Source organism: Lissotriton helveticus, chromosome 1_2 (genome assembly GCF_964261635.1).
Source record: "Lissotriton helveticus chromosome 1_2, aLisHel1.1, whole genome shotgun sequence".
Lineage (NCBI taxonomy): Eukaryota > Metazoa > Chordata > Amphibia > Caudata > Salamandridae > Lissotriton > Lissotriton helveticus.
This window is the reverse complement of record NC_136058.1, coordinates 340,043,311-340,067,673: the sequence shown is the minus strand read 5'-3', so window position 1 is coordinate 340,067,673 and position 24,363 is coordinate 340,043,311. Positions and strand designations below refer to the sequence as shown.

The 24,363-nt window shown below is 43.3% G+C and overlaps 4 non-coding genes across 4 annotated transcripts; all 4 read right to left on the bottom strand.

The window, feature by feature from the left end:
• Window positions 1–2,392: 2,392 nt before the first annotated feature.
• On the bottom strand, window positions 2,393–2,464 carry TRNAD-GUC (transfer RNA aspartic acid (anticodon GUC)). Its single transcript has one exon. It is a non-coding gene; the product is annotated as a tRNA-Asp (tRNA).
• A 9,621-nt stretch (window positions 2,465–12,085) lies between these two features.
• On the bottom strand, window positions 12,086–12,157 carry TRNAD-GUC (transfer RNA aspartic acid (anticodon GUC)). Its single transcript has one exon. It is a non-coding gene; the product is annotated as a tRNA-Asp (tRNA).
• A 2,053-nt stretch (window positions 12,158–14,210) lies between these two features.
• On the bottom strand, window positions 14,211–14,282 carry TRNAD-GUC (transfer RNA aspartic acid (anticodon GUC)). Its single transcript has one exon. It is a non-coding gene; the product is annotated as a tRNA-Asp (tRNA).
• A 637-nt stretch (window positions 14,283–14,919) lies between these two features.
• TRNAD-GUC (transfer RNA aspartic acid (anticodon GUC)) lies at window positions 14,920–14,991 on the bottom strand. Its single transcript has one exon. It is a non-coding gene; the product is annotated as a tRNA-Asp (tRNA).
• Window positions 14,992–24,363: the final 9,372 nt, after the last annotated feature.

Here is a 24,363-nt window from a genome sequence, read left to right as displayed (position 1 = left end):
CGGTCTTATCATAGACACTGCCTCAAATTGACATGCTGATTGATAGCAATTCCTTGATTTTATTGACTTTTGGTCAAGACATTTTATTTTTTGCTTGCCTATTGGCTTGAGCCACAGTATATTTGTGGGCTATTTTTTTAGCATTAATTTTTATATTCATGCTCGTTTATAAATGGATTCTGCTCTCATGTGATGGCACTTCTGTTACCTTATTTAGTCCGTTCTCGGATCATGGGGGGGTGTTGTATAACTCCTATATATCCCTATATCGTGTTAAGTTAGCATAGGTACGTTTGAGATTTAAACGCCATTTTTCCTTTCTTGCAACTTCTGCACACGACCCTCATTTGTTGACTTAGCTTTCAACCTAGTAGTTTGCCGTGGTGAATGTGAGAATAATATGTTATTGCTCTGATATCTGCTTTGTTTAATAAAACATGTCTGCACGGAGAGTGCTGAAGTTTCAGGAGCAACACGATATGGAATTGTTATGAGGTCTGATCTCCACGCCTTCATAGTCATAACACAAGTGCAGCCTTTGCCAACTTGGGCTTGAGGCGGGATTGATATTGCTTTGCACGAGAATTGTTAACACACTTGATGCGGTGCACATGCAGAGAGAGCTGGTGTATGCTGATGTGATTCCTTCATGCTAGGACACTAAGGTATGGGCCCGCCCTAAAACAACCCAAAGAGACCTTCTTAGATAATAATATAATATATGTGTTAGGGAGGGTGAGATATAAGTGTTGTTAACTCTTATTCATTACAGCATGTTAACATGCTGTCACCATTCGCTTTTTATGTCTTAGTAACTATGCTGATAATTTTGCTACTGATAATAAGTATACTTGTATTATCAAAGATACTGCGCCTGAGAAGACGGCATTAGTAAATAAACATTTCAAATGCACATGTGTCTTCTTTACTCCATGTTCTGGTTTGTAATGATAATATAACGAAAGAGTGTTCATGAGTCCCACGTACCCTGAGGTACTGTAAGTTCATGTTCTGGTTTGTCTAAACATTGGGTGTTTGATATGTCCAATGAGACACTGTAGCTAGCTCGGTAAGGGGTGAGTTGGTTGCTAAGGTAAGTTTTGGGACATCCTAATTTGCCGAGGTTCCACTCCTCTGTGCACAGTTCTGTGTGAGTACAGAAACCCTGCAACAAAATATTACAATACAGAAATTCCTAGCCAAAAACAATCAGTTTTATCAAGAAATGATTTCATTGAAAAAAATATCTATCTATCGATCTGTCTATCTGGCTATCTTTCTAACTATCAATATATATATTTATATATATCTATATATATATATATAATCAGCTCACTTTATCATTTGCAGCTTATAACTATTAGCCACCAGGGGTCACTACTAACCAAAAGCAGTCATTCTACTTGTAAATTGTGCCAATCGAGTGGAACAGCAGCCTAGGATTCACCACTGCTTCATCTCATTTTCCAAGAGAATGCAGATGTAAAGTGTTTTTGATGGTACGCCTGTGCATATTGAAATATTCAGAGCATATTCTGAATTTCAGTTAACACATCAGTAAGCATTTTGTCCATCTGTGAATTCAACCTTTTTTCTCAATCGGAATAGGCAAGGATAATGACAGATATATTTTACAATGTTAGAAAGTGCATCATTTTATTTAATTGTGTGAATAAAAGGAATCGCCTCCCCATCGGGGAATTGATCCCCGGTCTCCTGCGTGACAGGCGGGGATACTGACCACTTTACTAACGAGGACTTATTGGCATCAGTTAAACAGTGCTCACCTCCTTGGGGTTAAGGCATACCCTCGATCAATTCACAGTATTGTAATAGGCAGATTTGCTGCTTTTGGTTAGGACAAGTAATCTTTTTTCCTAAATATTACAATACAGAAATTCCTAGCCAAAAACAATCAGTTTTATCAAGAAATTATTTCATTGAAAAAAATATCTATCTATCGATCTGTCTATCTGGCTATCTTTCTAACTATCAATATATATATTTATATATATCTATATATATATATATAATCAGCTCACTTTATCATTTGCAGCTTATAACTATTAGCCACCAGGGGTCACTACTAACCAAAAGCAGTCATTCTACTTGTAAATTGTGCCAATCGAGTGGAACAGCAGCCTAGGATTCACCACTGCTTCATCTCATTTTCCAAGAGAATGCAGATGTAAAGTGTTTTTGATGGTACGCCTGTGCATATTGAAATATTCAGAGCATATTCTGAATTTCAGTTAACACATCAGTAAGCATTTTGGCCATCAGTGAATTCAACCTTTTTTCTCAATCAGAATAGGCAAGGATAATGACAGATATATTTTACAATGTTAGAAAGTACATCATTTTATTTCATTGTGTGAATAAAATGAATCGCCTCCCCGTCGGGGAATTGAACCCCGGTCTCCCGCGTGACAGGCGGGGATACTGACCACTATACTAACGAGGACTTATTGGCATCAGTTAAACAGTGCTCACCTCCTTGGGGTTAAGGCATACCCTCGATCAATGCACAGTATTGTAATAGGCAGATTTGCTGCTTTTGGTTAGGACAAGTAATCTTTTTTCCTAAACATTACAATACAGAAATTCCTAGCCAAAAACAATCAGTTTTATCAAGAAATTATTTCATTGAAATAAATATCTATCTATCGATCTGTCTATTTGGCTATCTTTCTAACTATCAATATATATATTTATATATATATATACATATATATATATATATATATATTCACTGAAAAAACCATAGGTTATAGACCATATATAGTTAGGAATTAGCATTTAAAAAACCTTATTTTACTCACACAAAACCATTGAAATTCCATATATAGTTAGTTGCACTAACTATATATCGCGCACCTGCAATCCACTGCTGATCATGTCACATATTACATCATTCATGACATGGTCAGTGACATCACTGATGACATCACTGATGACATCTCAAATGACATCACTGATGACATCACTGATGACATCTCATTTGACATCATTCTTGTGCTAATACGATAAACCTCTTCAGACTCTAATATAACCTTAGATACACTCAGTGTATACAGACACACACACTTCCACTCATCCATGGAGTTACTCACACACCCAGTCAGTCATGCAAAGAAACAATCTCATCTCCATTTCTTCAACTATACAGTTAAACACACCTTACTTATTGAAACATATACTAACACATATTTACTCTCTTATACAATCCCTGATACAAGTTCACAATGATCGATACAACCACTCACTCATTCGGTGGCTCTCATGCACAGTTATTTATATATGCCAACTCTCACATGTACTGTGTTTTACATATGTACTTACTATGACATGTAGCATTGAGATATCCATTCACTCATCAATACACTCATGCACACAGTCAACTGCCCATGTAGCTGTTTCCACATGCACTCTTGAACTCATACACCTAGTGAATAAACTGTTCACACATCTATGCATAGAGTCACACACCTTCCAGCCACCCCCACACAAACTCAATCTCCCATAGAAATACTTGGGCAAGCAATTAATAACACATATAGCCTCTCGTATAGCTAATGATCAACACATGCAGCAGTTTACAGAACAACAGACATAATGATGCACAAATTAAGACAGTTTAGTCACTAACCCATGCATTCAGTGAGACACATTTAATCACTCACTCATACAGTCAGTCACGCACCTACTAAATCCTTCATCCAGACACTTATACATCCACTCATTCTTCAATATGTAAGATATATTTTAACTTTACAGAAACATACAGTCACTGGATGTTGTCATCAGTGATGTCATCAGTGATGTCATTTGAGATGTCATCAGTGATGTCATCAGTGATGTCACTGACCATGTCATGAATGATGTAATATGTGACATGATCAGCAGTGGATTGCAGGTGCGCGATATATAGTTAGTGCAACTAACTATATATGGAATTTCAATGGTTTTGTGTGAGTAAAATAAGGTTTTTTAAATGCTAATTCCTAACTATATATGGTCTATAACCTATGGTTTTTTCAGTGAATTTTCAAGGTTTTGTAAATGCTAATTCCTAACTATATATGGTCTATAACCTATGGTTTTTTCAGTGAATTTCAATGGTTTTTTAATAGCAAATATCATAAGCTGTCGAATGTCAAGTACGTGGTAAGTGAAAACATTTTCGTGTTTATGCACACTGATCTGCTTTGAATGGTGCCCCCCCCCCTCATTTCTATTAGGAGTACTCTCTCTTTGCAGATAGTGAAAGGTAGTTAACGCAGGCCTTTGCCCCCGTTGTAATCCGTCGTGCCTGCTTCTCTCTCCATTTGATTGATTGTTATCCAAGTATTTACTGTTTTAGAATTAGTTCTCTTTGGTTCATTCTCTATTTACAAACAAACACAGAGTCGCAATACTCTGTTTAGTCTTTGCAGATAACGAAAAATCGTGTAAAAAAAAAGAAAAGGAATCGAGCAAAATCAGTAGGCCACTAATGGGATCTCTTTTTGACCTCGCTAAAATAGAAACATTAGGAACAACCCCTCATGACAAATACAAAACTAGTGAGATGAACTGAACTCCACACAATGATGGCTGCAAAACAGCTCGGCTCCGCCACCCACCCCGCCCAAAATAACGATAAAGAGCGGCTGCCATGATTGGTTGCGGAATGGCCACGACGGAGCTACGAAATGATGCTGCTCTCATGCTAACCCCAGCTTCAGTCTGAAACATCCAGAAACACTGTAGACTACCAATTCGATCAGTTCCGGTAGCGCCCCAATGTAACCCGGTAGAGAAGAACTAGCCCTCCCCTCTTTCACTGATGGTTCTTGTTGCCTGTCCCTTCTGTTCTCATTTAACAGAACTATTTAGCCTGCTGAAAGGGGTTGTGTTCCGACCGCTGGTTGGTGGAGACATTTTGACTATATTCTGGACCTGCGTTGTCGCGTAATGCGTCATATGACGCGCCGCGTTAGCGCATCCGGAAGTCATCCGGGGCGCGCAGCGCGTAACGTAAGCATAACAAGTCATGTGACTTGTTAATAAAACTTTTCATTGGTTCATTTTACTTTTCTTATTGTAATGATGAAAGGCTTGCTCATATGACCTAAAAATTACGCTTTTCATTACTTCCGAACATTATTTTTTCTTAAATATATGTTATAATGTTCCAGGCTAATGTACTTTCCCGGAAATTTTACAACTGTCCTGCAAGTAAAATATATTCTTTTTTCGAGAAAAAGAGCGTTTCTTCGTCCCATGATGGAGCCGTTGAGCAAAAGAGGGTCGACCTGCTGTCTTAGTCGCCGATACGCCTGAATATGAGATTCTTATCGATCACTTTATGTTGCAGGAATAGAAAACACAACAGCCCTTGACCATTTATCTTTACTGCGTTCCTTCGTATTATACCTTTTACCCTTCATGTAATTGGTCTGCTTTATTTCACTTGCCTTTTAATGATTCTAAAACAGTGACTATTATTACAAACTTTACCAATGTATATACTACTACCATGTTTTCTTTTAAAAACCTTTATTGTGAAAATTTCATTATACAAATACGAGCCTATAACCACGTGGGCCGGCCACGGAGCAAACTGTAATCGTATGTGATGAGTAGACATTTACACTGTAGAGGAACGTAACGGGCGGGCCATTAGGTTGCAAGAACTAAGGTGTCTAACAGTTACGGAATCGGTGGACGTACATTTTATAATTAAAATACGACAGGGCCAGTTACAATAAAATTATCTAGATATACATTTGCGGGCAAGTACCATGGGTGACGTTAATTCGAACTTTCAACAGTACAGTAATCAATAACACATCAGAACTGAATATCAATAGGGATGTCGAAATATTCAATCAATTCTCGTCCCCGCCCGCCATGTGCTTCAAAACTGCATACGTATCTCGTGATTTCAAGGTTCTGCAACCAGTACACAACAAGGAGTTACGAGTCCCATTTATTCCGGCGCCATTTTGGGCGAGGACGGGCAGGTCCAGGATATAGTCAAAATGTCTCTACCAACCATCGACTATGATGATGTTCATATGCTGTATTTATTAGAGTAACACTCATCTGCCCACATGAAATTAATTTACCACAATCTAAACATGTCATTTTAATCTTTCCAAAGTTCTTCTAAATATTTGGGACCGTTTCCCTTGCCTCTGAAGCTCTCAGTGCCACTTCTTTGATGAATGTACTAGCAGGTCAGGGGTTCTCCTCCAAATCTCTCTTTTATGCAGCACTATAATTAATTGGTGCCACCTCTCCATATGACGATGCATGGTATAGTTACCACAACTATATATTTTTTCGGTTCCTCTGGAGAGTTCATCGTGGCAGATGAAGTGTGTAACATACCGGGCATTTACCTTTTTTTGCATGTACAGGAAAGGAAAAAAAAATTGAGCGTTCGAGTTCTTAGGTGTCCCAGGGCCATTTTAGTGGACCAGGCCCAAATCCAAAGAACAGCTATCTCACAGGCTAATGGGGCGACCCACGCCGAGTTTCAGCATTGTAGGATGACCACACAAGTACAGCAACTTGCTAGACATCACCTCGGTGCCATCCGGATCTCGGCGCCCCACTGCAGATGAAGTGCCTCTCAACTATGAAACCACCAGAAAACGCTTGAGTCAGCTTTGTGTGAAGCCGCCATTTTGATTCAATCAATAGCGTCCCCCTGCACACATTCAGGGACCTGGTCGTGTCTTCAGGTCAAACGAATTTGGGACAAGATGCAGAAAGGAAAAGGAAAAAAGTTCCGCCGGACCCCGGGAGGTGGCCGCCTATGTCATGGGCGATCTTAGGCCACACCAGGGCAATAGTGAAGCTGCAGCAGGTGCAAATAAGCTTCAGACAGTGTTACAAGCGCTGCTCAGAACTCTCAACTATGACACCACCTCGGTGCCATCCGGATCTTGGCGCCTTGTGCTGGTTCCAGCCTATTCACACATCGGTCCGCTACTGACGCCACCTCACAGGCCAACGGGGCACCCCACGCCGACTTTCGGCGCAGCATTGTAGGATGGCCACACCAGTGCGGCAAATTGCTGGACACCACCTCGGTGCCATCCAGATCTCGGTGCGTTGTGTTGCCTTCGGCCTATTCGCCACAAGTGCGCACGCAACTCAGCTGCATAGCGAGTGAAACACCAAGGGGCGCCCCACTGCAGCCGAGGAACCTCCATCTTGGGGGCGACGCACAGCATCACATTGCTTTCCAATGCAGTCAGATCCTCAAACAGCCCCCACTGACTGACGCGAACTCACAGGCCAACGGGGCGCCCCACGCCGACTTTCGGCGCAGCATTGTAGGATGGCCACACCAGTGCGGCAAGTTGCTGGACACCACCTCGGTGCCATCCGGATCTTGGCGCGTTGTGCTGCCTTTGGCCCCATTCGCACATCAGTCCGCTACTGACGCCATCTCACAGGCTAATGGGGCGCCCCACGCCGACTTTCAGCATTGTAGGATGACCACACCAGTACAGCAACTTGCTAGACATCACCTCGGTGCCATCCGGATCTCGGCGCCCCACTGCAGATGAAGTGCCTCTCAACTATGAAACCACCACTGTGACATCCGGATCTTGGCGCGTTGTGCTGCCTTCGGCCTATTCGCACATCGGTCCGCTACTGACGCCATCTCACAGGCTAATGGTGCGACCCACGCCGAGTTTCAGCATTGTAGGATGACCACACCAGTGCAGCAACTTGCTAGACATCACCTCGGTGCCATCCGAATCTTGGCATCTCAACGCCTAGTGGTATCTTCCATACAGAAAATATTGTTACGCTACCTTTGGCCCCATTCGCACATCAGTCCGCAACTTAGACATCACCTCGGTGCCATCCGGATCTTGGCATCTCAGCGCCTTGTGGTGTCTTCTCGTCAGAAAATATTGTTGCGCTGCCTTTGGCCCCATTCGCACATCAGTCCGCTACTGACACCATCTCACAGGCCAACAGGGCGCCCCACGCCGACTTTCAGCATTGTAGGATGGCCACACCAGTGCGGCAACTTACTAGACACCACCTCGGTGCCATCCGGATCTTGGCGCGTTGTGCTGCCTTCGGCCTATTCGCACATCGGTCCGCTACTGACGCAAACTCACAGGCCAACGGGGCGCCCCACGCCGACTTTCAACATTGTAGGATGGCCACACCAGTGCTGCAACTTGCTGGACACCACCTCGGTGCCATCCGGATCTTGGCGCGCTGTGTTGCCTTCGGCCTATTCGCACATCGGTCCGCTACTGACGCCGCCTCACGTGCCAACGTATTTTCTCCGCATTTTATACCCTATGCCGCATAACAGGTCATGTGACTTGTTTATAAAACTTTTCATTGGTTCATTTTACTTTTGGTTTCCTAATGATGGAAGGCTTGATCATATGACCTAAAAACAACACTTTTCATTGGATGAAAACTTTTTTTTTTTTTCAAACGATGAAAGCCCCACCTTGTTTCTGGATGTTTCAGACTGAAGCTGGCGTCAGCATGAGAGCACCACCATCTCGTAGCTCCGTCGTGGTCATTCCGCGAGCAATCATGGCAGCCGCTCCCCACCAGAAGCCTGCAGGAGTCGGGGCCCCCAAAACTTTTGATGAATTCTCAAAGCGGAGGGGACGCTTTCGAGAATGGGGTCCAAGACCTAGCAGACAAGCGTCCGATTTCCAAGGTGTCCCAGGGCCATTTCAGTGGACCAGGCCCAAAAAGGAAAGAGCCTGCCGCCATTTTGAGAGTCCTGTGGCAGCCGACTATCGCTGCACCGCAAGAGTGGGCGCAACTCAGCTGAATTGCGGCTTTTGACACAGTGGACCAAAAACGGACGGAATGGCAACTGAAACGGTAAAGGGGCGCCCCACTACAACAGATGACACTCCACCTGGAGAGGCCCGTTCACGCCGCCTCCCCCGGGGCGCTCCACGCCGTTATTCGGAGCAGCATTGTAGGATACCAAAACCAGTGCGGCAACTTACTGGACATCACCTTGGTGCCATCGTTCTGCTGCCTTGGAACTATTCGCACAACAGTTTGCTACTGAAGACCCACCCCCCGCGACGCCCCACGCCGTTATTTGCTGGGTGGCAACTTACTAGACATCACTTTCGTGTCATGTAGATTTCAGCGCGTTCTGCTGCCTTGGAACTATTCGCACAACAGTTTGCTACTGATGACCCGCCCCACGCCGGAAATCTGGACGTTGTGCTGCGTTGGGACTATTCGCACAGCCGACCGCTACTTCGTTGTTTTTCCCTAAAAATGTTTATATGTTATTACTATTTTTGTTTTCTTGTATATATTTATAAATTATTAAAGTTTTATAATCTTACTACTTTGTCGGAGTGCTATATATTTTTAATGTGACACATAATTGTAAAAACTTTGATGTACAAAGAGTCATCCCTGGAATCTTCCGCTTCACGCTCGGTCCCCTCCCCAATCACAATACAGGATGGTTTTCAGATAATAGCAACGCTTCTGCTGTGACGGATCTCATCGAGTGTGGGCCTTGATCTACTATAACTCCTTTGAAGAGGGGTGAATCTTTACAGCTGTGGCCATAAACTACATCTGCAGGGCTAGCTGATACCCTAGGACCAGCCTGGACAATCGGACACAGAGGAAAAGGAGTGTCAGAGGGTGCAGTAGTGAATAGGGCGAAAGGGAGGTGTCGGGCGGGCACAGGGTGTGATTCTCAGGAAAGAGCAGCGCAGATGGGGGGAGGTTTATTACCCATGCATAAGACAGAGAGCGGGGGTGACCACTGCCTGGGGGAGATGCTTGCGAGGGTGGGGAGCCATGCTAAGGATCGACAGCGTGCACAGAGTGGGTCTGGTCAAGGCATCTAAAATGGCTGCCGTGCACGACAAAAGTGTGGCATTTGAAAAAAGACAAGATGGCGCAGACAATGTTTTTCAACACTTCCTGATTTCCTTCGAATCGAACGTTAACAGACGTTGGGGCATATTACCAAAGTTAAGCGATATTTATCCCTAACGATGCATTGCAAAGATTTTTTTACCGTCAGAAATTATCGCAGATAAACGTTGCTATTATCAAAGTTTATCGCAAATACGATAAAAACTGACCGCAATGCATTAATATCGCTGAAAACTCAGCGATATTCATGCATTACCGAGCTAATCCTCTTAGCCATGTTATCCACCTCCCATAGGATAACATGGCTAAGAACTGCTCAGGGCAGCTGTTACTTTTTGGAGATATTCGCGCTTATCTCGAATATTTCCAAAAGTTGATAATAGGAGATAGCGATGTTAGCGACTGTTTCCAGTCGCTAACATCTTGGCATGCCCACTTTGCATGTCATTAGTGATAAATATCACTCACATGCAAAGTGGGGCCCAAGATGGTCGCTATCTCCTACTAGCCGTCGCTAACCGGTGTTAGCAACAGCTAGGTAATACAGATATAATTTTATCTCCGCGAAGCGGAGCGCTGTTACAGATATATATCTTGTTTTTGAACGTTAATTTCTCAAAATGCACTGAAGCACATATATTGAGACCTAGCAAAGGCACATCGGGCTACCAGTCCCTAATATTTTACCAAGTTTCGTGCAAATCCATTCAGCCGTTCGATTATTATTATTATTTATTTTTTTTGCCCCGCGGGGCCCTTTTAAAACCTCCACATCAAACCTAGGGGATCAGCGAGGATCTACTATGCCCCCTTATGGTCATTTGCCCCTTCGCTTTGGCCTCCTCTTGTCTCTCGATCCTACCGAGAGACAAGATGGCGGCCGCTACGGACTGTTTGGAATGTTTACAGACACCGGAGAGCCAATCAGCTTCGCTTCGCAAAGCTCCGTAACGCGGAAAGTACGCGAAGCGGTCCGCTGTTACAGATATATATCTTTTTTTGAACGTTAATTTCTCAAAATCCACTGAAGCACATATATTGAGACCTAGCAAAGGCACATCGGGCTACCAGTCCCTACAATTTTGCCAAGTTTCGTGCAAATCCATTCAGCCGTAAGATTATTATTATAATTTTTTTTTTTTGCCCCGCGGGGCCCTTTTAAAACCTCCACATCAAACCTAGGGGGTCAGCGAGGATCTACTATTCCCCCTTATGGTCATTTGCCCCTTCGCTTTGGCCTCCTCTTGTCTCTCGATCCTACCGAGAGACAAGATGGCGGCCGCTACGGACTTTTTGGAATGTTGACAGACGCCAGAGAACCAATCAGCTTCGCTTCACAAAGCTCCGTTGCGCGAAAAGTCCGCGAACCAGTGCGCTAACTGGTCCGCTGTTACAGATATATATCTTTTTTTAAACGTTAATTTCTCAAAATCCACTGGAGCACATATATTGAGACCTACAAAAGGCACATCGGGCTACCAGTCCCTACAATTTTGCCAAGTTGCGTGCAAATCCATTCAGCCGTTCGGGCTAAAAGTGAGGCCAACCGCCCTATGGAAAACTCAATGTTAAAAACACGTTTTGGGACCCCCCTTTTTTCTCGGCCCCCACCGGACGAACCCCCCCCAAATTTTTAGGGGCTGCTCAGAAACAAAATGTGCCATTTTCCTGAAAATTTCAGCCAATTCCGTCCACAAACGCCAAAGTTATTAGACATAGAATTTTCAAAAAACCCATAGAGAAAAAATCCTAACTATATATACCTACTGGCGACCGCCAGTAGGTAATATATATATATATATATATATATATATATATATATATATATAATCAGCTCACTTTACCATTTGCAGCTTATAACTATTAGCCACCAGGGGTCACTAGTAACCAAAAGCAGTCATTCTACTTGTAAATTGTGCCAATCGAGTGGAACAGCAGCCTAGGATTCACCACTGCTTCATCTCATTTTCCAAGAGAATGCAGATGTAAAGTGTTTTTGATGGTACGCCTGTGCATATTGAAATATTCAGAATTTCAGTTAACACGTCAGTAAGCATTTTGGCCATCAGTGAATTCAACCTTTTTTTCTCAATCGGAATAGGCAAGGATAATGACAGATATATTTTACAATGTTAGAAAGTACATCATTTTATTTAATTGTGTGAATAAAATGAATCGCCTCCCCGTCGGGGAATTGAACCCCGGTCTCCCGCGTGACAGGCGGGGATTCTGACCACTATACTAACGAGGACTTATTGGCATCAGTTAAACAGTGCTCACCTCCTTGGGGTTAAGGCATACCCTCGATCAATTCACAGTATTGTAATAGGCAGATTTGCTGCTTTTGGTTAGGACAAGTAATCTTTTTTCCTAAATATTACAATACAGAAATTCCTAGCCAAAAACAATCAGTTTTATCAAGAAATTATTTCATTGAAAAAAATATCTATCTATCGATCTGTCTATCTGGCTATCTTTCTAACTATCAATATATATATTTATATATATCTATATATATATATATATAATCAGCTCACTTTATCATTTGCAGCTTATACCTATTAGCCACCAGGGGTCACTACTAACCAAAAGCAGTCATTCTACTTGTAAATTGTGCCAATCGAGTGGAACAGCAGCCTAGGATTCACCACTGCTTCATCTCATTTTCCAAGAGAATGCAGATGTAAAGTGTTTTTGATGGTACGCCTGTGCATATTGAAATATTCAAAGCATATTCTGAATTTCAGTTAACACATCAGTAAGCATTTTGTCCATCTGTGAATTCAACCTTTTTTCTCAATCGGAATAGGCAAGGATAATGACAGATATATTTTACAATGTTAGAAAGTGCATCATTTTATTTAATTGTGTGAATAAAAGGAATCGCCTCCCCATCGGGGAATTGATCCCCGGTCTCCTGCGTGACAGGCGGGGATACTGATCACTATACTAACGAGGACTTATTGGCATCAGTTAAACAGTGCTCACCTCCTTGGGGTTAAGGCATACCCTTGATCAATTCACAGTATTGTAATAGGCAGATTTGCTGCTTTTGGTTAGGACAAGTAATCTTTTTTCCTAAATATTACAATACAGAAATTCCTAGCCAAAAACAATCAGTTTTATCCAGAAATTATTTCATTGAAATAAATATCTATCTATCGATCTGTCTATCTGGCTATCTTTCTAACTATCAATATATATATTTATATATATCTATATATATATATATATAATCAGCTCACTTTATCATTTGCAGCTTATAACTATTAGCCACCAGGGGTCACTACTAACCAAAAGCAGTCATTCTACTTGTAAATTGTGCCAATCGAGTGGAACAGCAGCCTAGGATTCACCACTGCTTCATCTCATTTTCCAAGAGAATGCAGATGTAAAGTGTTTTTGATGGTACGCCTGTGCATATTGAAATATTCAGAGCATATTCTGAATTTCAGTTAACACATCAGTAAGCATTTTGTCCATCTGTGAATTCAACCTTTTTTCTCAATCGGAATAGGCAAGGATAATGACAGATATATTTTACAATGTTAGAAAGTGCATCATTTTATTTAATTGTGTGAATAAAAGGAATCGCCTCCCCATCGGGGAATTGATCCCCGGTCTCCTGCGTGACAGGCGGGGATACTGACCACTATACTAATGAGGACTTATTGGCACCAGTTAAACAGTGCTCACCTCCTTGGGGTTAAGGCATACCCTCGATCAATTCACAGTATTGTAATAGGCAGATTTGCTGCTTTTGGTTAGGACAAGTAATCTTTTTTCCTAAATATTACAATACAGAAATTCCTAGCCAAAAACAATCAGTTTTATCAAGAAATGATTTCATTGAAAAAAATATCTATCTATCGATCTGTCTATCTGGCTATCTTTCTAACTATCAATATATATATTTATATATATCTATATATATATATATATAATCAGCTCACTTTATCATTTGCAGCTTATAACTATTAGCCACCAGGCGTCACTACTAACCAAAAGCAGTCATTCTACTTGTAAATTGTGCCAATCGAGTGGAACAGCAGCCTAGGATTCACCACTGCTTCATCTCATTTTCCAAGAGAATGCAGATGTAAAGTGTTTTTGATGGTACGCCTGTGCATATTGAAATATTCAGAGCATATTCTGAATTTCAGTTAACACATCAGTAAGCATTTTGTCCATCAGTGAATTCAACCTTTTTTTCTCAATCAGAACAGGCAAGGATAATGACAGATATATTTTACAATGTTAGAAAGTGCATCATTTTATTTAATTGTGTGAATAAAAGGAATCGCCTCCCCGTCGGGGAATTGATCCCCGGTCTCCTGCGTGACAGGCAGGGATACTGACCACTATACTAACGAGGACTTATTGGCATCAGTTAAACAGTGCTCACCTCCTTGGGGTTAAGGCATACCCTCGATCAATTCACAGTATTGTAATAGGCAGATTTGCTGCTTTTGGTTAGGACAAGTAATCTTTTTTCCTAAATATTACAATACAGAAATTCCTAGCCAAAAACAATCAGTTTTATCAAGAAATTATTTCATTGAAATAAATATCTATCTATCGATCTGTCTATCTGGCTATCTTTCTAACTATCAATATATATATTTATATATATATATATATATATATATATAATCAGCTCACTTTATCATTTGCAGCTTATAACTATTAGCCACCAGGGGTCACTACTAACCAAAAGCAGTCATTCTACTTGTAAATTGTGCCAATCGAGTGGAACAGCAGCCTAGGATTCACCACTGCTTCATCTCATTTTCCAAGAGAATGCAGATGTAAAGTGTTTTTGATGGTACGCCTGTGCATATTGAAATATTCAGAGCATATTCTGAATTTCAGTTAACACATCAGTAAGCATTTTGGCCATCAGTGAATTCAACCTTTTTTTCTCAATCAGCATAGGCAAGGATAATGACAGATATATTTTACAATGTTAGAAAGTACATCATTTTATTTCATTGTGTGAATAAAATGAATCGACTCCCCGTCGGGGAATTGAACCCCGGTCTCCCGCGTGACAGGCGGGGATACTGACCACTATACTAACGAGGACTTATTGGCATCCGTTAAACAGTGCTCACCTCCTTGGGGTTAAGGCATACCCTCGATCAATTCACAGTATTGTAATAGGCAGATTTGCTGCTTTTGGTTAGGACAAGTAATCTTTTTTCCTAAATATTACAATACAGAAATTCCTAGCCAAAAACAATCAGTTTTATCAAGAAATTATTTCATTGAAATAAATATCTATCTATCGATCTGTCTATCTGGCTATCTTTCTAACTATCAATATATATATTTATATATATCTATATATATATATATATATATAATCAGCTCACTTTATCATTTGCAGCTTATAACTATTAGCCACCAGGGGTCACTACTAACCAAAAGCAGTCATTCTACTTGTAAATTGTGCCAATCGAGTGGAACAGCAGCCTAGGATTCACCACTGCTTCATCTCATTTTCCAAGAGAATGCAGATGTAAAGTGTTTTTGATGGTACGCCTGTGCATATTGAAATATTCAGAGCATATTCTGAATTTCAGTTAACACATCAGTAAGCATTTTGTCCATCTGTGAATTCAACCTTTTTTCTCAATCGGAATAGGCAAGGATAATGACAGATATATTTTACAATGTTAGAAAGTGCATCATTTTATTTAATTGTGTGAATAAAAGGAATCGCCTCCCCATCGGGGAATTGATCCCCGGTCTCCTGCGTGACAGGCGGGGATACTGACCACTATACTAACGAGGACTTATTGGCATCAGTTAAACAGTGCTCACCTCCTTGGGGTTAAGGCATACCCTCGATCAATTCACAGTATTGTAATAGGCAGATTTGCTGCTTTTGGTTAGGACAAGTAATCTTTTTTCCTAAATATTACAATACAGAAATTCCTAGCCAAAAACAATCAGTTTTATCAAGAAATTATTTCATTGAAAAAAATATCTATCTATCGATCTGTCTATCTGGCTATCTTTCTAACTATCAATATATATATTTATATATATCTATATATTACCTACTGGCGGTCGCCAGTAGGTATATATAGTTAGGATTTTTTCTCTATGGGATTTTTGAAAATTCTATGTCTAATAACTTTGCCGTTTGTGGACGGAATTGGCTGAAATTTTCAGGAAAATGGCACATTTTGTTTCTGAGCAGCCTTTGAAAATTTGGGGGGGGTTCGTCAAGGGGGGGCCGAGAAAAAAGGGGGGTCCCAAAACGCGTTTTTCCCATGTTAATTTCCATAGGGCGGTTGGCCTCACTTTTAGCCCGAACGGCTGAATGGATTTGCACGAAACTTGGCAAAATTGTAGGGACTGGTAGCCCAATGTGCCTTTTGTAGGTCTCAATATATGTGCTCCAGTGGATTTTGAGAAATTAACGTTTAAAAAAAGATATATATCTGTAAGCGCGGACCGGGCAGCGGCCTAGGACGCGTACTTTTCGCGCAACGGAGCTTTGTGAAGCGAAGCTGATTGGTTCTCCGGCGTCTGTCAACATTCCAAACAGTCCGTAGTGGCCGCAAACAGTCCGTAGTGGCCGCCATCTTGTCTCTCGGTAGGATCGAGAGACAAGAGGAGGCCAAAGCGAAGGGGCAAATGACCATAAGGGGGAATAGTAGATCCTCGCTGACCCCCTAGGTTTGATGTGGAGGTTTTAAAAGGGCCCCGCGGGGCAAAAAAAAAAAATTATAATAATAATCTTACGGCTGAATGGATTTGCACGAAACTTGGCAAAATTGTAGGGACTGGTAGCCCGATGTGCCTTTGCTAGGTCTCAATATATGTGCTTCAGTGGATTTTGAGAAATTAACGTTCAAAAAAAGATATATATCTGTAACAGCGCACCGCTTCGCGTACTTTTCGCGTTACGGAGCTTTGCGAAGCGAAGCTGATTGGCTCTCCGGTGTCTGTAAACATTCCAAACAGTCCGTAGCGGCCGCCATCTTGTCTCTCGGTAGGATCGAGAGACAAGAGGAGGCCAAAGCGAAGGGGCAAATGACCATAAGGGGGCATAGTAGATCCTCGCTGATCCCCTAGGTTTGATGTGGAGGTTTTAAAAGGGCCCCGCGGGGCAAAAAAAATAAATAATAATAATAATCGAACGGCTGAATGGATTTGCACGAAACTTGGTAAAATATTAGGGACTGGTAGCCCGATGTGCCTTTGCTAGGTCTCAATATATGTGCTTCAGTGCATTTTGAGAAATTAACGTTCAAAAACAAGATATATATCTGTAACAGCGCTCCGCTTCGCGGAGATAAAATTATATCTGTATTACCTAGCTGTTGCTAACACCAGTTAGCGACGGCTAGTAGGAGATAGCGACCATCTTGGGCCCCACTTTGCATGTGAGTGATATTTATCACTAATGACATGCAAAGTGGGCATGCCAAGATGTTAGCGACTGGAAACAGTCGCTAACATCGCTATCTCCTATTATCAACTTTTGGAAATATTCGAGATAAGCGCGAATATCTCCAAAAAGTAACAGCTGCCCTGAGCAGTTCTTAGCCATGTTATCCTATGGGAGGTGGATAACATGGCTAAGAGGATTAGCTCGGTAATGCATGAATATCGCTGAGTTTTCAGCGATATTAATGCATTGCGGTCGGTTTTTATCGTATTTGCGATAAACTTTGATAATAGCAAGGTTTATCTGCGATAATTTCTGACGGTAAAAAAATCTTTGCAATGCATCGTTAGGGATAAATATCGCTTAACTTTGGTAATATGCCCCAACGTCTGTTAACGTTCGATTCGAAGGAAATCAGGAAGTGTTGAAAAACATTGTCTGCGCCATCTTGTCTTTTTTCAAATGCCACACTTTTGTCGTGCACGGCAGCCATTTTAGATGCCTTGACCAGACCCACTCTGTGCACGCTGTCGATCCTTAGCATGGCTCCCCACCCTCGCAAGCATCTCCCCCAGGCAGTGGTCACCCCCGCTCTCTGTCTTATGCATGGGTAATAAACCTCCCCCCATCTGCGCTGCTCTTTCCTGAGAATCACACCCTGTGCCCGCCCGACACCTCCCTTTCGCTCTATTCACTACTGCACCCTCTGACACTCCTTTTCCTCTGTGTCCGATTGTCCAGGCTGGTCCTAGGGTATCAGCTAGCCCTGCAGATGTAGTTTATGGCCACAGCTGTAAAGATTCACCCCTCTTCAAAGGAGTTATAGTAGATCAAGGCCCACACTCGATGAGATCCGTCACAGCAGAAGCGTTGCTATTATCTGAAAACCATCCTGTATTGTGATTGGGGAGGGGACCGAGCGTGAAGCGGAAGATTCCAGGGATGACTCTTTGTACATCAAAGTTTTTACAATTATGTGTCACATTAAAAATATATAGCACTCCGACAAAGTAGTAAGATTATAAAACTTTAATAATTTATAAATATATACAAGAAAACAAAAATAGTAATAACATATAAACATTTTTAGGGAAAAACAACGAAGTAGCGGTCGGCTGTGCGAATAGTCCCAACGCAGCACAACGTCCAGATTTCCGGCGTGGGACGGGTCATCAGTAGCAAACTGTTGTGCGAATAGTTCCAAGGCAGCAGAACGCGCTGAAATCTAGATGACACGAAAGTGATGTCTAGTAAGTTGCCACCCAGCAAATAACGGCGTGGGGCGTCGCGGGGGGTGGGTCTTCAGTAGCAAACTGTTGTGCGAATAGTTCCAAGGCAGCAGAACGATGGCACCAAGGTGATGTCCAGTAAGTTGCCGCACTGGTTTTGGTATCCTACAATGCTGCTCCGAATAACGGCGTGGGGCGCCCCGGGGGAGGCGGCGTGAACGGGCCTCTCCAGGTGGAGTGTCATCTGTTGTAGTGGGGCGCCCCTTTACCGTTTCAGTTGCCATTCCGTCCGTTTTTGGTCCACTGTGTCAAAAGCCGCAATTCAGCTGAGTTGCGCCCACTCTTGCGGTGCAGCGATAGGCGGCTGTCACAGGACTCTCAAAATGGCGGCAGGCTCTTTCCTTTTTGGGCCTGGTCCACTGAAATGGCCCTGGGACACCTTGGAAATCGGATGCTTGTCTGCTAGGTCTTGGACCCCATTCTCGAAAGCGTCCCCTCCGCCTTGAGAATTCATCAAAAGTTTTGGGGGCCCCGACTCCTGCAGGCTTCTGGTGGGGAGCGGCTGCCATGATTGCTCGCGGAATGACTACGACGGAGCTACGAGATGGTGGTGCTCTCATGCTGACGCCAGCTTCAGTCTGAAACATCCAGAAACAAGGTGGGGCTTTCATCGTTTGGAAAAAAAAAAAGTTTTCATCCAATGAAAAGTGTTGTTTTTAGGTCATATGATCAAGCCTTCCATCATTAGGAAACCAAAAGTAAAATGAACCAATGAAAAGTTTTATAAACAAGTCACATGACCTGTTATGCGGCATAGGGTATAAAATGCGGAGAAAATACGTTGGCACGTGAGGCGGCGTCAGTAGCGGACCGATGTGCGAATAGGCCGAAGGCAACACAGCGCGCCAAGATCCGGATGGCACCGAGGTGGTGTCCAGCAAGTTGCAGCACTGGTGTGGCCATCCTACAATGTTGAAAGTCGGCGTGGGGCGCCCCGTTGGCCTGTGAGTTTGCGTCAGTAGCGGACCGATGTGCGAATAGGCCGAAGGCAGCACAACGCGCCAAGATCCGGATGGCACCGAGGTGGTGTCTAGTAAGTTGCCGCACTGGTGTGGCCATCCTACAATGCTGAAAGTCGGCGTGGGGCGCCCTGTTGGCCTGTGAGATGGTGTCAGTAGCGGACTGATGTGCGAATGGGGCCAAAGGCAGCGCAACAATATTTTCTGACTGACACCACAAGGCGCTGAGATGCCAAGATCCGGATGGCACCGAGGTGATGTCTAAGTTGCGGACTGATGTGCGAATGGGGCCAAAGGTAGCGTAACAATATTTTCTGTATGGAAGATACCACTAGGCGTTGAGATGCCAAGATTCGGATGGCACCGAGGTGATGTCTAGCAAGTTGCTGCACTGGTGTGGTCATCCTACAATGCTGAAACTCGGCGTGGGTCGCCCCATTAGCCTGTGAGATGGCGTCAGTAGCGGACCGATGTGCGAATAGGCCGAAGGCAGCACAACGCGCCAAGATCCGGATGTCACAGTGGTGGTTTCATAGTTGAGAGGCACTTCATCTGCAGTGGGGCGCCGAGATCCGGATGGCACCGAGGTGATGTCTAGCAAGTTGCTGTACTGGTGTGGTCATCCTACAATGCTGAAAGTCGGCGTGGGGCGCCCCATTAGCCTGTGAGATGGCGTCAGTAGCGGACTGATGTGCGAATGGGGCCAAAGGCAGCACAACGCGCCAAGATCCGGATGGCACCGAGGTGGTGTCCAGCAACTTGCCGCACTGGTGTGGCCATCCTACAATGCTGCGCCGAAAGTCGGCGTGGGGCGCCCCGTTGGCCTGTGAGTTCGCGTCAGTCAGTGGGGGCTGTTTGAGGATCTGACTGCATTGGAAAGCAATGTGATGCTGTGCGTCGCCCCCAAGATGGAGGTTCCTCGGCTGCAGTGGGGCGCCCCTTGGTGTTTCACTCGCTATGCAGCTGAGTTGCGTGCGCACTTGTGGCGAATAGGCCGAAGGCAGCACAACGCGCTGAGATCTGGATGGCACCGAGGTGGTGTCCAGCAATTTGCCGCACTGGTGTGGCCATCCTACAATGCTGCGCCGAAAGTCGGCGTGGGGTGCCCCGTTGGCCTGTGAGGTGGCGTCAGTAGCGGACCGATGTGTGAATAGGCCGGAACCAGCACAAGGCGCCAAGATCCGGATGGCACCGAGGTGGTGTCATAGTTGAGAGTTCTGAGCAGCGCTTGTAACACTGTCTGAAGCTTATTTGCACCTGCTGCAGCTTCACTATTGCCCTGGTGTGGCCTAAGATCGCCCATGACATAGGCGGCCACCTCCCGGGGTCCGGCGGAACTTTTTTCCTTTTCCTTTCTGCATCTTGTCCCAAATTCGTTTGACCTGAAGACACGACCAGGTCCCTGAATGTGTGCAGGGGGACGCTATTGATTGAATCAAAATGGCGGCTTCACACAAAGCTGACTCAAGCGTTGCTGCTGATGCTATACAGAGAAAAACTGGTTTTCAGTTTGTACATTCTTCAGGATTTTTCCATCCAAGGCTGGTTGAGAGTTTGTATAACAATGGCTTCAGATTTTCAACATACTACTCTTCAACATTCTTCCTAAATGTAACAATGTGAGACTCACTAGGAGAACGGTGTAGTGAGGGCCACAAACGGCTGTTTGTCTTTCCTTTCAAAATGCTGCCAACAATATTTTCGGAATGGAAGACAACACAAGGCGCTGAGATTCGGTTGGCACCGAGGTGGTGTCCAGCAAGTTGCCGCACTGGTGTGGCCATCCTACAATGCTGCGCCGAAAGTCGGCGTGGGGTGCCCGAAGGGGGGGGGGGAGGCGGCGCAAACGAGCCTCTCCCGCTTCTCCATGTGGAGGCAGTTCATCTGCAGTGGGGCGCCGAGATCCGGATGGCACCGAGGTGGTGTCTAGCAAGTTGCCGCACTGGTGTGGCCATCCTACAATGCTGCGCCGAAAGACGGCGTGGGGTGCCCGAAGGAAGTGTCCTTATCCAGGGCATTATCGCTGTATCATGTCCTCCACTAAAATGGCCCTGGGACACCTTAGAACTCGGACGCTCGATTTTTTTTTCCTTTCCTGTACATGCAAAAAAAGGTAAATGCCCGGTACGTTACACGCTTCATCTGCCACGATGAACTCTCCAGAGGAACCGAAAAAAAATATAGTTGTGGTAACTATACCATGCATCGTCATATGGAGAGGTGGCACCAATTAATTATAGTGCTGCATAAAAGAGAGATTTGGAGGAGAACCCCTGACCTGCTAGTACATTCATCAAAGAAGTGGCACTGAGAGCTTCAGAGGCAAGGGAAACGGTCCCAAATTTTTAGAAGAACTTTGGAAAGATTAAAATGACATGTTTAGATTGTGGCAAATTAATTTCATGTGGACAGATGAGTGTTACTCTAATAAATACAGCATATGAACATCATCATAGTCGATGGTTGGTAGAGACATTTTGACTATATCCTGGACCTGCCCGTCCTCGCCCAAAATGGCGCCGGAATAAATGGGACTCGTAACTCCTTGTTGTGTACTGGTTGCAGAACCTTGAAATCACGAGATACGTATGCAGTTTTGAAGCACATGGCGGGCGGGGACGAGAATTGATTGAATATTTCGACATCCCTATTGATATTAAGTTCTGATGTGTTATTGATTACTGTACTGTTGAAAGTTCGAATTAACGTCACCCATGGTACTTGCCCGCAAATGTATATCTAGATAATTTTATTGTAACTGGCCCTGTCGTATTTTAATTATAAAATGTACGTCCACCGATTCCGTAACTGTTAGACACCTTAGTTCTTGCAACCTAATGGCCCGCCCGTTACGTTCCTCTACAGTGTAAATGTCTACTCATCACATACGATTACAGTTTGCTCCGTGGCCGGCCCACGTGGTTATAGGCTCGTATTTGTATAATGAAATTTTCACAATAAAGGTTTTTAAAAGAAAACATGGTAGTAGTATATACATTGGTAAAGTTTGTAATAATAGTCACTGTTTTAGAATCATTAAAAGGCAGGTGAAATAAAGAAGACCAATTACATGAAGGGTAAAAGGTATAATACGAAGGAACGCAGTAAAGATAAATGGTCAAGGGCTGTTGTGTTTTCTATTCCTGCAACATAAAGTGATCGATAAGAATCTCATATTCAGGCGTATCGGCGACTAAGACAGCAGGTCGACCCTCTTTTGCTCAACGGCTCCATCATGGGACGAAGAAACGCTCTTTTTCTCGAAAAAAGAATATATTTTACTTGCAGGACAGTTGTAAAATTTCCGGGAAAGTACATTAGTCTGGAACATTATAACATATATTTAAGAAAAAATAATGTTCGGAAGTAATGAAAAGCGTAATTTTTAGGTCATATGACCAAGCCTTTCATCATTACAATAAGAAAAGTAAAATGAACCAATGAAAAGTTTTATTAACAAGTCACATGACTTGTTATGCTTACGTTACGCGCTGCGCGCCCCGGATGACTTCCGGATGCGCTAACGCGGCGCGTCATATGACGCATTACGCGACAACGCAGGTCCAGAATATAGTCAAAATGTCTCCACCAACCAGCGGTCGGAACACAACCCCTTTCAGCAGGCTAAATAGTTCTGTTAAATGAGAACAGAAGGGACAGGCAACAAGAACCATCAGTCAAAGAGGGGAGGGCTAGTTCTTCTCTACCGGGTTACATTGGGGCGCTACCGGAACTGATCGAATTGGTAGTCTACAGTGTTTCTGGATGTTTCAGACTGAAGCTGGGGTTAGCATGAGAGCAGCATCATTTCGTAGCTCCGTCGTGGCCATTCCGCAACCAATCATGGCAGCCGCTCTTTATCGTTATTTTGGGCGGGGTGGGTGGCGGAGCCGAGCTGTTTTGCAGCCATCATTGTGTGGAGTTCAGTTCATCTCACTAGTTTTGTATTTGTCATGAGGGGTTGTTCCTAATGTTTCTATTTTAGCGAGGTCAAAAAGAGATCCCATTAGTGGCCTACTGATTTTGCTCGATTCCTTTTCTTTTTTTTACACGATTTTTCGTTATCTGCAAAGACTAAACAGAGTATTGCGACTCTGTGTTTGTTTGTAAATAGAGAATGAACCAAAGAGAACTAATTCTAAAACAGTAAATACTTGGATAACAATCAATCAAATGGAGAGAGAAGCAGGCACGACGGATTACAACGGGGGCAAAGGCCTGCGTTAACTACCTTTCACTATCTGCAAAGAGAGAGTACTCCTAATAGAAATGAGGGGGGGGGTACCATTCAAAGCAGATCAGTGTGCATAAACACGAAAATGTTTTCACTTACCACGTACTTGACATTCGACAGCTTATGATATTTGCTATTAAAAAACCATTGAAATTCACTGAAAAAACCATAGGTTATAGACCATATATAGTTAGGAATTAGCATTTACAAAACCTTGAAAATTCACTGAAAAAACCATAGGTTATAGACCATATATAGTTAGGAATTAGCATTTAAAAAACCTTATTTTACTCACACAAAACCATTGAAATTCCATATATAGTTAGTTGCACTAACTATATATTGCGCACCCGCAATCCACTGCTGATCATGTCACATATTACATCATTCATGACATGGTCAGTGACATCACTGATGACATCACTGATGACATCTCAAATGACATCACTGATGACATCACTGATGACATCTCATTTGACATCAATGACCACATCACTGATGATATTATTCATGTGACAATACAATGCATCTCTTCACATTTTAATATAACCTCTGTTTCACCCAGTGTTA